The sequence below is a fragment of the Oncorhynchus nerka genome, unplaced genomic scaffold, assembly GCF_034236695.1.
Source record: "Oncorhynchus nerka isolate Pitt River unplaced genomic scaffold, Oner_Uvic_2.0 unplaced_scaffold_29___fragment_4___debris, whole genome shotgun sequence".
In the NCBI taxonomy this organism is placed as follows: Eukaryota; Metazoa; Chordata; class Actinopteri; order Salmoniformes; family Salmonidae; genus Oncorhynchus; species Oncorhynchus nerka.
In genome coordinates this window covers 133833-149769 of record NW_027040343.1, presented here as the reverse complement: position 1 = coordinate 149769, position 15937 = coordinate 133833, and the positions used below count along the sequence as shown (strand labels likewise).

General features: G+C 44.9%; 1 long non-coding RNA gene across 1 annotated transcript; it reads right to left on the bottom strand.

Annotated features, from left to right (window-relative positions):
* Positions 1-10651: 10651 nt before the first annotated feature.
* On the bottom strand, positions 10652-12762 carry LOC115120127 (uncharacterized). The gene is made up of 3 exons (XR_003862102.2): positions 12692-12762; positions 10831-10959; positions 10652-10739 (listed from the first exon to the last, which is right to left on the bottom strand). It is a non-coding gene; the product is annotated as an uncharacterized LOC115120127 (long non-coding RNA).
* Between the last annotated feature and the right edge of the window lie 3175 nt (positions 12763-15937).

Below are 15937 nucleotides of genomic sequence, written 5' to 3'. Positions count from 1 at the left end.
TTCCCAGAATCTGTGTGGTTTTTGAGCTGTTAGTTTTAACTCCCTCCTCTCGGCACAATTGATTTTAACATATGAGTGATGACAAATAAGTGTTACATTCCTTTGTTTAGCGACCCCTAAATTTAAATGCATCACTCCAAAATGTAGCTGACTGTCTTCTGCAGGTTGTCCTCTAACCAGTGAGGTAAAAGATATCTCCCATTTCCAGGTGTTTTCTTTAGTTGTGTTCGTTTCAACATCATGTACATCCTTATTTCCCTCCTAATCGATATCAGTGATTTATACATATTACTTTGTTCTATATTAGACATACAATACATATTAACAAAGGGGTGTACATTTGGGTTTGATATTTCATATTTACAATTCATGTAACATTTAGTAATCATATTTATTTATGCAATCAACTGACAATTTTCGGGTATAATTATATTGACGTTGTTGCCCTTCTTTTAGAATATCAGTGTTACTTTTAGAATATCAGGGTTCAGTACATTTGGCGACTAGGCCCCGATCCAACAACATGCCTTATCGAGTGAACCCTGAAAAGAGAGAGAAGCTCCGCGGAAAGTTACTACGGATATTGCAGGGGTTTCCTCTTGAAATCAGACATGTCCGTGTCAAGGACAACTTGGATGCTGAAATTCTCAAAGGTGGGCAGTCAAAAAGATTTGTGTTGTGCGTTTAGCCAGTGCGTTACCATGGATCACAATTTATTTTGACTGCATGTTTTCCCTGTATTGGATATGAGTTTTGTTTGGGCTCGTTCCAAGAGGACGAGAGTTCTAGAAGCTAACGTAAACTGAACCCATTCCGTACAAATGTGCGCAACCACGACATTCAAACGAGGCTACAAAGAACTAATGTGACTGTAGCGACTGTGTTGACTTCAAAATCTGGGGTGTGAACAAACGTTTATTTTCAAGCGTTGATCGACATGGTAATAGCCATCGTGACGTGTCATGTTCAGCATGCATAAAGCAACTATTTCTGTCTTACAATCTCTCTCCACCAGGTGTAGCACTTCTCTCGTTTAAAAACAAGATATGGACAGTGACGGGGGTAAGGGGGGTGGTACCTAGTCATATTTTGCGTCGTCGCTGCAAGCGATCACGACTCTCAAAAAAACTGTTTACTTCTGAAGATCACTTTAGCACTGTCCTAAAACCCGATTCAAATTCGACACAAACCTTCAAATAGGTAATGACACATTATATAAACTCTTTATAGTGTTTTATTTACATTTTAGCAGTGATAAGTTGGACAGATTGAGTGAAAAAAAGCTATTTTCCCACACATCTCTCCTTACTATCACGCATTAGTTTCGCTTCCCCACCCGCCATTTAAAAAAAGACCCGACAGGGCTCTTTAGGTTCATGTCATTTATTTACAATTGGTCTGGAAGTATTACGTTTTTGGGGCGCTAAAATAAGGTCAGTTGTACGGACCATCGCGATGTTCAGAAGTGAGTGAGTTTACGTTAGTGAGTTTTAGGAAGACGAGAGTTCTAGAAGCAAAAAAAAATACATATTTAGAATTACATTATTTTTTTTGTCAGCCAGGTTTTACATGCTTTAGTTTTTCCATCCTATTTTTTGCGGTTGGACTTCAGCCCGTCAGCCTCGTTAGCACGTAGGACGCACTGATTGGTGTCACCTCGTTAGTCAGTATGTGTTACACCTGTGCTGGCTTGTCCATCTCGTTAGTGGGAAGGTGTTTCACCTGAGCTGGTCCAGGTTCTATTTAAGAGTGTCTGGCCCAGTGCTCTTGATAGATGTGGAGAGTCAACACCTTTAGTTGCACTACTGTTTTGGATAAAAATGTTTTCATTTCAGGTTGAAGCTTCTTTCTGAAGAGAGCTTATTTTTTTAAATGAATCAATACAAGCAAACAAGATCGGTTCCGGGGATTGGTATGGCAAATACCTTACGATTTGGACCCCTGTGCCATTATGCGGTGACCAGCCTGGCGAAGAACAACTTCAGGGTGGTCACCGTAACCATGTACAATCCGCATGTGAAGGATGAAGGAAGGATGAAGGTGAGGGCCTTTCTGGGGAGATATATGGACAATGTCTCCTCAGCGAGGTACCTCAGGGACTCCCTGGGTTTCTGGAACGGAAAGAGAGGTTTCCAGGCGTTACTCAGGGAGTCCCCGAAGAGTGTGGATGGCTACCTCCATCCTCCGGCGATGTTCTCCCTGGGGGCTGACAGGGGAACACTCTACTACGCACGTCAGCCCCCGTTCTGCAGGCGTTGTATGGCCTACGGCCATATCCTGGCCTCGTGCAGCGCCAAGAGGTGTCGATTTTGTGGGTCGGAAGAGCACGAGGCCAAGGAATGTGACAAGCCCAAGGCTTGCCACGGGTGTGGCTCAAGTGCACACCTGTGGCGTGATTGCCGGCTCGTCACAGGTCATACGCGTCTGCAGCTGGGGGGGGCAGCGGGGGATGGGGGGAGGAAAGAGAGGACGCATGCGGATTGTACAGATGGCACAGGGGAAAGGACGAAGAAGGGAAGAATGAAGAGGCGAAAAGAAAGAGGAGAGAAGATTGACCGAAGGAAAAAGAAGGAGAGAAGAAAAAGAAGGCGGAAGAACGGGAAGGAGCAGAGAAGAGGGAGAGTGGGACAGTGGTGCGAGAAGGAGTGGAAGAGGGAACGGTGACGGTGACGGGGACGGAGGGAGGTGTGGAGGTGGGAGGGGAGGGGGTGGGAGGGGGAGATGGGGGAAGGAGTGGGGGACAGCCTGCCAAGCTTCCTCGAGGACGAGACAAGGGAATTGGTGGGGGGTTAGCGGGGATGGGACGTTGTGTCTCCCGCTACCTCCTACACCAAAGAAGAAGGGGAAGAAGAGGGAAGTTTGGCAGGTAGTGAGAGGGAGGGGGTGTGGAGGGGAGGGGGGCTAAGAGAGGGGAGGGGGGTAATTTGTCCTCCCTGTTTGCCTCAGCCCCTTGCATTTTAGTCGATGACTCCAGTGAGGGGTCAGTGGGCTGTTTGCTAGAGGGATCCCAACTCCTGTTTGGGGAGATGGGGTCCCCTACATGCAGCCCCGAGGCAAACAGGGAGGGGGGATGGTGGGTGGGGAGGGAGGACCCAACACACTGCCTGGGTCATGGGTTGGGATGGAGGACGGGGGCGTCAGGAGAGGAGAGGACGTCCCCGCCGGTGGAGATGGACCAGGGGAGCATCGGGTGAGTCTCCTGTTTTTTCTTTGTTTTTTTTATTTTTATTTGTTGTTAATAATTAAATGAATAGTTCTGTTTCTTTTTTTTAGTCTAAATGTTAGGGGGTTAAGGAATAATGTTAAAAGGAGGGTGGTTTTTTGTTATTTAGAGGGTGTGGGGTTTGATTTCTGTTTTTTACAGGAGGTTCACCTGAGGGATGGTGGGGATGTGTGTAGATTTAAGAGGGAGTGGGATAAGGGGGAATCTTTTTGGGGCATAGGAGGGGTGCACTCAACAGGAGTAGGGATTTTGTGTGGGCATAGAGAGGTTAAAATAGAGAACACTTTTGTAATAATGCAGGGTAGAGTTTTGGGGATAGATGTTAAGTTTAGAGAAGCTAGATATAGGTTAATTGGGGTGTATGGGCCACAGGTGGCGGCAGACAGGAGGGAGATGGTGGACTGTCTGGCGCCCCTGTGTGTTACAAACAGGCACTTGGTGATAGGAGGAGACTTTAATATAGATTTAGGGGTAGGCGGTGATAGCAGTGCAGGTGCCATCTCTGGGCTAATGGCTTGCCATGGTCTGGTTGATGGTGGCCTGCACACTCCTCCGGCAATGGTCGGTCCTACATGGCGCAACTCCAGGGGGGTTGCGCGGAGGCTCGACTACATTTTTGTATCCAGGTCTTTGGGTCAGTTGTCTGGGCGGCTGGTGCCTGTTTTCTTCACGGATCACGACGGGGTGTTCCTGCAGGTGGGGTCGCCAGTCTGCCTCTTCGGTAGGGGGTACTGGAAGTTAGATCGGGATATACTGGAGGAGCAGGCTTTCGTTGACGCTTTTTTTTGTTTCTTTCGGAGGCTTGACGGCCTCCGGTCCATGTGCGAGGGGGTGTTAGAGTGGTGGGATTTAGTTAAGGTGAGGATTAGGGCTTTTATAATAGGATATTGTAGAAGGAAAAAAAGGGAGGAAAGGAGGGAGGTGGATCGTATCCAAAGGTTAATTGAACTCGAGTACGAGGCAGGCAACCTCGGCGGGTCGATTGACTGGGAGAGATTCGCAGCCCTAAAGGCGCAGCTCAGGGAGCTGCAGGAGCAGAAGGCTCGAGCTTTCCTGGAGCGTGCGCATAGTGGCTTTCTAGAACATAATGAGACTTGTTCCGCTATGTTCTTTAAGTCGGTTAGGGCCAGGCAGAGTAGGAAGGTAATGCATGGAGTTAGGGAAGAAAATGGTAGTATAGTAAACCAGAGGAAATGGTCAGGGTGACAACTGATCATTTCCAAGGTTTATTTAAGGAAAGGGAAATAGATGTAGAGCAGGGAAACGTGTTTTTAGAACACTTGTCCCGGCGGTTGCCAGAGGACATTAGAGACGTGATGCAGGCCCAGATCTCACTAGAAGAGGTTGAGAGCGCTCTTAGGAGGATGGGAAAAGGGAAGGTGCCTGGGATGGATGGGCTGCCGGCTGAGTTTTACCTCAAGTTTTGGGGTATACTTGGACCAGTGGTTCTCGAAGTCTTGAAGGCCATCCTTGAGACGGGGGTCCCGGGGGATCAATGGCTGTTGGTGTGCTGTCACTTCTTTATAAGAAGGGGGAAGCAACTGACCTTGGCAACTGGCGGCCATTGACCATGCTGTGCGTAGATTACAAGATTCTTGCAAAGGTTTTAGCAGACCGGTTGCGCACAGCCCTTCCCTACGTCGTCCACGAGGATCAGACGTGCGGGGTAGAGGGCCGCTCTATAAGATGGAACCTACAGTTGATCAGGGATTCCATCGCTTGGGTTGAAGATAGAGGGCTGCCTTTAATGGTAGCAGCGCTAGATCAGGCGAAAGCTTTTGATCGCGTGAATAGATCTCTTCTATTCAGGGTGTTAGGTAGATTAGGATTTGGGGAGAAGTTTATAGGATGGATCCGTACTTTATATGTCAGAGCGGGGTGTCGAGTTAGTGTAAATAGTCACTTAGGTGACGTTTTTGACCTCTCGTCTGGGGTCAGGCAGGGATGCCCACTCTCGGCTCTCCTCTTCGTTCTGTACATGGAGCCTCTGGGGGCTGCCATTAGGGCAGACACAGGGGTGGAAGGCTTGTTGATCCCTGGAAGTGGTGGGCTGCGTGTTAAGATGACGCAGTACGCCGACGACACTTCCTTGCTGTTGTGCAAGGACTCGTGCCTGACAAGGTCCCTTGCCATCTTTGGGGATTTCACCCGAGCGTCGGGAGCAGTTCTGAACCATGCAAAGTCTTCCGTCAAGTTTTTCGGAAGATGGCGCGGTAGAACGGATGTGCCTGGGGGGTTATCTCTCTGTGTAGGGGCCCAGAGGATTCTCGGGGTTCATTTTGAGACCTCCGGCTCAGCGACGCTAAACTGGAACATGCGTATCGCAGTGGTACAGAGGAAGCTAGCAATGTGGAAGGCTAGGTATTTGTCTTTTATGGGCAAAGTCCTGGTCCTAAAGGTGGATGTGTTGCCGTCTCTTTTGTATTTGGCATACATCTACCCATTGCCGGCTTGTCTGAGGAGGCCTCTAGTGAGGCTTGTGTTTCAGTTTATGTGGAGTGGCAGGTGCGAGTGGGTCGCCAGGGCACGCATGATCTGTCCCATCGGGGAGGGAGGTAGGGGGGGTACCACATTTCCCCCTCAAGCTGGACTCAATTTTTGTTTCTTTCTTGTTAGCGGAGCTTGCTCAGCCAGTGATACACCCGTCCGGTTACCTCCTGCGGGTGTTCTTCTCGTACCAGGCGAGAAGCATAATGGTGTGGTCTAACGCGGGTCCTCGGGCGGAACAGCTGCCGTGGCACTTTGGCCATGCGGCCAAGTGGCTGCGTGCGCACCCCGAGGTTGAAGTTGCCCGAGTAGGTTTAGACCACAGGCACCTGTACGAGGAGGTCAGGCAGGCAGGGAGTCCTGCGCCTGTAGCGGGCATCTCGTCAGTGGTCTGGGAGGGAGTGCAGGCGCGGGGCCTGGACAACAGGCTCAAGGACCTGAATTGGTTGAGCCTTCATAAGCGCTTGCCGGTACGTTCCATCTTGTACCGGTATAGTTTGGTGCAATCCCCCACCTGTCCAATATCCTCTTGTGGCAGGGAGGAGACTGTGCGCCATGTCTTTTGGGACTGTGCCTTTGCCGGAGTAGTATGGGCTAGGGCACGGGTGATGCTAGGTATGGTTAGAAGTGATTTTGTTTTGACATGGGCTAGGTTAGAGAGAGGCGTAGGGAGAGCAAAGGGAACGGATAGGGACAGGTTTCTGCTCTGGCTTCTCATGAGTCTCTTTAAAAAGGGACTGTGGGAAGCCAGGCAGAATTTAGTCAAGACAGGGAGAGATTGGGGGGTGGAAGGGATAGTGAGAAGGGTGGAAGGTGATTTGAGGGGGGAAGATGAAGAGGGAGGAGAGGAAGTGGGGGAAGCATGCGGCACGGGAGAGGTGGAAAGGGGGTTTAGGGCTGGGAGTGTTAGAGTGAGTTTGGTAAGGGGATAGATTAGGGAAGGGGAGATAGGGAAAGGGTTAGGTATTGGTTAGGTATGACGGGGAGGGACGATGCTCCCCTGAGGTTTGTTTTTGTTTGGTGATTTGGTTTTGTAAATATAAATTAAGAATGAATGAGAGATATGATTTTGTAAAGTGTGAATGGTATTGATTGTAAATAAATTATTTTAACCACCTTTTTGGTTTACTTCCTGTCTAACTTTGTTGTGAGTTTTTCTTTTGTTTGCCTCTTCTTGGGCAGATTTAGTGGGTCTCATGGTGGCTGTCTTTTTGGTCCCAGTTGTTGTTACTAGTCAACTTTCAGTGGACACCCCCAGAGTGTCTTTCAGAATCCCTCCTAAAATCCCACCTGTTTAGTTTTTTTTGTCAGTGACTTTGTTAGTTCCCTCTTCTATTTAAGGGACGTTTCTGGTTTTCTTGCTGGGGAATGTAACAACAAACAATGTAGTAAAACAAGCTTATATTTTGGGTTGTAGCACCCAATTCTTGTTAATCAAAGGTATTTCCTTAAAATGTTCATTAGTCTTTCAGTTGTTGTTCTTCTGTATGCTGTGTCTTATTTGTTTTATTCTTTCTGTGAAATGCATTGCGATGCATCCATGTCTGAAATGTGCTGTGTAATTAAAGCTTGGTTTGAGCATATTGCAAAGTAAATGGAACCAATCAAGACTCTTAGTATGAAAAACAGTATAAATTCAGTGCATTTGTTGAAGATGAAAAATGTTGAAATCAATAATACGCCAAAGGATTCAATTACTGAGAACTGTAACAAACAAATGGATCAAACAGATCAATCCCACTTTTCCAGCCTGCTGAAGGCGTGGTGGAGTGGTAAACAACACCCCCGGCTCTACCAGGGGCTTGAGGTGGTCTCCCACAGCTCTGCTTATGTCATGTCCTATGGCCTTGCAGTTCCCTTTCTTGACTGCCCCTGCAACACAGAAACACATTTAGTCATATACAACACTCTGGGCCAGTTTCCAAGCTAATCTTAAGCTTACTCCCAGACTAAAATGCTTGTTTGAGCTGTCTTATCTCAAAGCGACTTGCACTTAAAATAGTGGTAGATTTAGCCTATTCTGGACTCAACAAAGCCGATTGCAAGAGGGCAGATTAGAGCTACTTTAGGACTAAATGGAAGCTTAAATGAATCTTTCAAAGAGGCAGGTTTAACTTCTGCTTCGTGCTGTTTGTGAGGGAGCTTGGACTATGTCTAAATGAAGACCAACATGCACTACAGAGGTCAGACCAGTACTGGTGGATAGGAGTAATCCATTACATTACTTTGAGACCGCTTTCCTATGTACAAAGAAAATGCATTGGAGATAATATCTCTGCTTGAGCCTAGACTTTCTGTCTCAAAGAGGAAGGCCTTCACCTAATTCTCTCCAACTTCTAATCACTGAGGTTTTAGGCATCTGGAATCTTTCATTGTGAAACTGGTGATTTGTGTGGTTCCAGTGAAGCAACTGTGTGTAATTGTTCAAAGTCTGCAGGGCCATTTGTGAACTGAGTCTTTACATCAAGTTTCCTGATGCTGCTGGTAAAGCCAACTATAAAGTGCAATTGTCTGAATATGGGCAGTTCCCAGAAGTGATTGGATGGTTAGATGGATGTCATGTTCCCATCAAGTGTCCATCAACTCCTGTTGCTGAGGAGTACCGTAACCATAACAACTGGTTCCCCATCAACTCCTGATGCTGAGGAGTACCGTAACCATAACAACTGGTTCCCCATCAACTCCTGATGCTGAGGAGTACTACATAGTAATATGGTACGAATAGTTACTACATAGTAACATGGTCTACTAATAGTTACTACATAGTAACATGGTCTACTAATAGTTACTACATAGTAACGTGGTCTACTAATAGTTACTACATAGTAACGTGGTCTACTAATAGTTACGAAATAGTAACGTGGTCTACTAATAGTTACGACATAGTAACGTGGTCTACTAATAGTTACTACATAGTAACATGGTCAGAGGATATTAGGGTGAGAATCATGGTCTGCTAATAGTTACTACATCTCGCCATCACGGTTGACAACTCCATTGTGTCCTCCTCCCAGAGCGCTAAGAACCTTGGCGTGATCCTGGACAACACCCTGTCGTTCTCAACTAACATCAAGGCGGTGGCCCGTTCTTGTAGGTTCATGCTCTACAACATCCGCAGAGTACGACCCTGCCTCACACAGGAAGCGGCGCAGGTCCTAATCCAGGCACTTGTCATCTCCCGTCTGGATTACTGCAACTCGCTGTTGGCTGGGCTCCCTGCCTGTGCCATTAAACCCCTACAACTCATCCAGAACGCCGCAGCCCGTCTGGTGTTCAACCTTCCCAAGTTCTCTCACGTCACCCCGCTCCTCCGCTCTCTCCACTGGCTTCCAGTTGAAGCTCGCATCCGCTACAAGACCATGGTGCTTGCCTACGGAGCTGTGAGGGGAACGGCACCTCAGTACCTCCAGGCTCTGATCAGGCCCTACACCCAAACAAGGGCACTGCGTTCATCCACCTCTGGCCTGCTCGCCTCCCTACCACTGAGGAAGTACAGTTCCCGCGCAGCCCAGTCAAAACTGTTCGCTGCCCTGGCCCCCCAATGGTGGAACAAACTCCCTCACGACGCCAGGACAGCGGAGTCAATCACCACCTTCCGAAGACACCTGAAACCCCACCTCTTTCAGGAATACCTAGGATAGGATAAAGTATTCCTTCTCACCCCCCTTAAAAGATTTAGATGCACTATTGTAAAGTGGCTGTTCCACTGGATGTCTTAAGGTGAACGCACCAATTTGTAAGTCGCTCTGGATAAGAGCGTCTGCTAAATGACTTAAATGTAAAATGTAAATGTACATAGTAACATGGTCTACTAATAGTTACGACATAGTAATATGGTCTACTAATAGTTACTACATAGTTAGTAACATGGTTTAATAATAGTTACTACATAGTAATATGGTCTACTAATAGTTACTACATAGTAATATGGTACTAATAGTTTCTACATAGTTACTACATAGTTAGTAACATGGTTTACTAATAGTTACTACACAGTAACATGGTCTACTAATAGTTACGACACAGTAATATGTTCTAATAGTTACTACAGAGTAATATGGTACTAATAGTTACTACACAGTAAAATGGTCTACTAATAGTTACTACAAAGTAACATGGTCTACTAATAGTTACTACATAGTAACATGGTCTACTAATAGTTACTACAAAGTAACATGGTCTACTAATAGTTACTACATAGTAACATGGTCTACTAATAGTTACTACATAGTAACATGGTCTACTAATAGTTACTACATAGTAACATGGTCTACTAATAGTTACTACATAGTAACATGGTCTTCTAATAGTTACTACATAGTAACATGGTCTTCTAATAGTTACTACATAGTAACATGGTCTACTAATAGTTACTACATAGTAACATGGTCTTCTAATAGTTACTACATAGTAACATGGTCTTCTAATAGTTACTACATAGTAACATGGTCTTCTAATAGTTACTACATAGTAACATGGTCTTCTAATAGTTACTACATAGTAACATGGTCTACTAATAGTTACTACATAGTAACATGGTCTACTAATAGTTACTACATAGTAACATTCCTTTCCTCTGGAAAAAGAACATGGTTAGAAGCACAAATAAACTCATATGGTTCTTAGAATGAAGTAGAATAAAGATTGACACAGACAGTGGAATATATTTACCAAAGGAAGTAACCAATTTACTGTCTTTGTTTATAAGAGCCAGTACACAGTGAGTTGGTATATGTACCATTTGTGCTCAGTTCTTCATCTGAACTGTCCAAATGGTCATCGTCCGGTATACCGTCCAGAGGTTGGCCATCGTCCGGTATACCGTCCAGAGGGTGGCCATCGTCCGGTATACCGTCCAGAGGTTGGCCATCGTCCGGTATACTGTCCAGAGGTTGGTGCTGCTCTATTATTCCAGACAGGAAGTCACTCAGTTCATCAGTCTTGTGTTGTTTTGGAGGTCCACCACCAGTAGTAAATCTCTCTCTGCTTTCTCTCTTTTTAAAGACAGTTTAAGGTATTTCCACAGAGTCTATAAAAAGGCAGAGATAATTTAATAATAGAAGTGATTTCACAAAAATATGAATTTGAGAAATGTGAAATAATGATAATGCAGATCTCACCTCTAGTTGTTGTTTCTTCTTGTAATCCTGAAAGTAATGCAGATATCTCACCTCTAGTTGTTGTTTCTTCTTGTAATCCTGGTAATAATGGAGATATCTCACCTCTAGTTGCTGTTTCTTCTTGTAATCCTGATAATAATACAGATATCTCAACTCTAGTTGTTGTTTCTTCTTGTAATCCTGATAATAATGCATATATATAATACTGTACAGCCGTATTCATTGACCTGGCCAAGGCTTTCGACTCTGTCAATCACCACACCCTCATCGGCAGACTCGACAGTCTTGGCTTCTCAAATGATTGCCTCGCCTGGTTCACCAACTACTTCTCTGATAGAGTTCAGTGTGTCAAATCGGAGGATCTGTTGCCCCGGCCTCTGGCAGTCTCTATGGGGGTGCCACAGGGTTAAATTCGTGGACCGACTCTCTTCTCTGTATACATCAATGATGTCGCTCTTGCTGCTGGTGAGTCTCTGATCCACCTCTACGCAGATGGCACCATTCTGTATACTTCTGGCCCTTCTTTGGACACTCAACCCTCCAGGCGAGCATCAATGCCATACAACTCTCCTTTCGTGGCCTCCAATTGCTCTTAAATACAAGTAAAACTAAATGCATGCTCTTCAACCGATCGCTGCCTGCCCCTGCCCGCCTGTCCAACATCACTACTCTGGACGGCTCTGACGTAGAATACGTGGACAACTACAAATACCTAGGTGTCTGGTTAGACTGTAAACTCTCCTTACAGACTCACATCAAACATCTCCAATCCAAAGTTAAATCTAGAATTGGCTTCCTATTTCGCAACAAAGCATCCTTTACTCATGCTGCCAAACATACCCTTGTAAAACTGACCATCCTACCAATCCTCGACTTCGGCGATGTCATTTACAAAATAGCCTCCAATACCCGACTCAATATATTGTATGCAGTGTATCACAGTGCCATCCGTTTTGTCACCAAAGCCCCATATACTACCCACCACTGCGACCTGTGCGCTCTTGTTGGCTGGCCCTCGCTTCATACTCGTCGCCAAACCCACTGGCTCCAGGTCATCTACAAGACCCTGCTAGGTAATGTCCCCCCTTATCTCAGCTCGCTGGTCACCATAGCAGCACCCACCTGTAGCACGTGCTCCAGCAGGTTTCTCTCTCTAGTCACCCCCAAAACCAATTCTTTCTTTGGCTGCCTCTCCTTCCAGTTCTCTGCTGCCAATGACTGGAACGAACTACAAAAATCTCTGAAACTGGAAACACTTATCTCCCTCACTAGCTTTAAGCACCAACTGTCAGAGCAGCTCACAGATTACTGAACCTGTACATAGCCCATCTATAATTTAGCCCAAACAACTTCCTCTTTCCCTACTGTATTTATTTATTTTGCTCCTTTGCACCCCATTATTTATATCTCTACTTGGCACATTCTTCCATTGCAAATCTACCATTCCAGTGTTTTACTTGCTATATTGTATTTACTTTGCCACCATGGCCTTTTTTGCCTTTACCTCCCTTATCTCACCTCACTTGCTCACATTGTATATAGACTTATTTTTCCACTGTATTATTGACTGTATGTTTGTTTTACTCCATGTGTAACTCTTTGTTGTTGTATGTGTCGAACTGCTTTGCTTTATCTTGGCCAGGTCGCAATTGTAAATGAGAACTTGCCTACCTGGTTAAATAAAGGTGAAATAAAAAATATATATCACCTCTAGTTGTTGTTTCTTCTTGTAATCCTGATAATAATGCAGATATCTCACCTGAAGTTGTTGTTTCTTCATGTAATACTGATAATAATACAGATATCTCACCTGAAGTTGTTGTTTCGTCTTGTAATCCTGATAATAATGCAGATATCTCACCTGAAGTTGTTGTATTCTTCTTGTGGTAACATTTCCATTGAATTCACAGCAAATTGCAGCCTCTGTCTTTGTTTCGTCTCAAGATTACTGAACCTAATCAGGATTAACCCAGGTGTTCATACTGAACCTAATCAGGCTTAACCCAGGTGTTCTCATTTAGGCTTACTTACCTGACTCCAGGACTCCAGTCTCCGACTAACTAAGCCTAATTTAAACCACGTTCAGGAAAGCTTCTTAAATGTCCTAGTTTATCTAGTCCTGGCTTAATCCAAGCCCTGCAGGGTCTGAATGAAACCTAATGTCCAGTTGGATTGATCTGTTTGATCCAATTGTTTGTTTCAGTTTACAGTTGTTGAATCCTTTTAACGGATTGTTGATTTTCAAAATGTTTCAGTTTCAACAAATTTACTGGGATGGTTGAAAAGTGAAACTGTTTTGACATAGTGGAAGATACACTGAATTTATACTGTTTTTCATACTAAGATGTACTAAAATATGTGCTCATTAGTTAAGCAAGAGGGCGGCAAGTAGCCTAGTGGTTAGAGCTGACAAGGTAAAAATATGTTGTTCTGCCCCTGAACAAGGCAGTTAACCCACTGTTCCCTGGTAGGCAATCATTGTAAATAAGAATTTGTTCTTAACTGACTTGCCTAGTTAAATAAAGGTTAAATAAAATAATTAAGTCTGTTGATTGTCAGTCATTGGGTTAATTTGTTTTGCAATATGTTCAAATCAAGCTTTATTTATACAGCACATTTCAGACATGGAATGAAAAACAAACAATAATATTTACTACATAACAAATATAAGAGGATAAAAAAACAAGATTAACAACTGAAAGACTAATGAGCATCCTAAGAAAAATCCATTGATTAAAATATTAACAATTGGATGAAATATTCAACCATAACGAGATGGACAAGCCAGCACAGATGTAACACATACTGACTAACAAGGTGACACCAATCGGTTCTCCCTACATGCTAACGTGCTAAAGTCCAACCTCAAAACATAAATGAAAAACCAAAGCCTGTAACACCTTCCCCTTTAAGACAACAAATATATCCTATATTTTTGCTGGACAACTTTGCTTACCACCAACAGAAAACAACTTATAATCAACTACAATGCTTCACCTACAATATAAACATTGTGTCTACTGGCTGTCAACAATTAAAAACAAGAAAGAAAAACTCACTAGCTCGTCTTCCTAAAACTCACTAGCTTCTAGAACTCTCATCTTCCTAAAACTCACGAGCTTCTAGAACTCTCGTCTTTCTAAAACTCACTAGCTTCTAGAACTCTCGTCTTCCTAAAACTCACTAGCTTCTAGAACTCTCGTCTTCCTAAAACTCACTAGCTTCTAGAACTCTCGTCTACCTAAAACTCACTAGCTTCTAGAACTCTCGTCTTCCTAAATCTCACTAGCTTCTAGAACTCTCGTCTACCTAAAACTCACTAGCTTCTAGAACTCTCGTCTTCCTAAAACTCACGAGCTTCTAGAACTCTCGTCTTCCTAAAACTCACTAGCTTCTAGTACTCTCGTCTTCCTAAAACTCACGAGCTTTAGAACTCTCGTCTTCCTAAAACTCATTAGCTTCTAGAACTCTCGCCTTCCTAAAACTCACCAGCTTCGAGAACTCTTGTCTTCCTAAAACTCACTAGCTTCTAGAATTCTCGTCTTCCTAAAACTCACTAGCTTCAAGAACTCTTCTAGTACATTTGGGTTGGCACATCTGAGAATGAACCCTGATATTCTAAAAGAAGGGCAACAACGTCAATATAATTATACCCAAAAATTGTCAGTTGGTTGCACGAATAATTAATAAATGTTACAAATTCAAATCAAATGTATTTATAAAGCCCTTCGTACATCAGCTGATATCTCAAAGTTCTGTACAGAAACCCAGCCTAAAACCACAAACAGCAAGCAATGCAGGTGTAGAATCACGGTGGCTAGGAAAAGCTCCCTAGAAAGGCCAAAACCTAGGAAGAAACCTAGAGAGGAACCAGGCTATGAGGGGTGGCCAGGCTCTTCTGGCTGTGCCGGGTGGAGATTATAACAGAACATGGCCAAGATGTTCAAATGTTCATAAATGACCAGCATGGTCAAATAATAATAATCACAGTAGTTGTCGAGGGTGCAGCAAGTCAGCACCTCAGGAGTAAATGTCAGTTGGCTTTTCAAAGCCGATCATTAAGAGTATCTCTACCACTCCTGCTGTCTCTAGAGAGTTAAAAACAGCAGGTCTGGGACAGGTAGCACGTCCGGTGAACAGGTCAGGATTCCATAGCCGCAGACAGAACAGTTGAAACTGGAGCAGCAGCACGCCCAGGTGGACTGGGGACAGCAAGGAGTCATCATGCCAGGTAGTCCTGAGGCATGGTCCTAGGGCTCAAGGTCCTCCGAGGGAGAGAAAGAGAGAATTAGAGAGAGCATACTTAAATTCACACAGGACACCGCATAAGACAGGAGAAGTACTCCAGATATAACAAACTGACCCTAGCCTCCCGACACATAAACTACTGCAGCATAAATAATGGAGACTGAGACAGGAGGGGTCAGGAGACACTGTGGCCCCATCCGAGGACACCCCCGGACAGGGCCAAACAGGAAGGATATAACCCCACCCACTTTGCCAAAGCACAGCCCCACACCACTAGAGGGATATCTTCAACCACCAACTTACCGTCCTGAGACAAGGCCGAGTATAGCCCACAAAGATCTCCGCCACGGCACAACCCAAGGGGGGGGGGCAACCCAGACAGGAAGATCACGTCAGTGACTCAACCCACTCAAGTGAAGCACCCATCCTAGGGACAGCATGAAAGAACACCAGTAAGCCAGTGACTCAGCCCCTGTAATAGGGTTAGAGGCAAAGAATCCCAGTGGAGAGAGGGGAACCGGCCAGGCAGAGACAGCAAGGGCGGTTCATTGCTCCAGAGCCTTTCCGTTCATCTTCACACTCCTGGGCCAGACTACACTCAATCATATGACCCACTGAAGAGATGAGTCTTCAGTAAAGACATAAAGGTTGAGACCAAGTCTGCGTCTCTCACATGGGTAGGCAGACTATTCCATGAAAATTGAGCTTTATAGGAGAAAGCCCGGCCTCCAGCTGTTTGCTTAGCAATTCTAGGGACAATTAGGTCTTGTGACCGTAGCGTACGTGTAGGTATGTACGGCACGACCAAATCAGAAAGATAGTTAGGAGCAAGCCCATGTAATGCTTTGTAGGTTAGCAG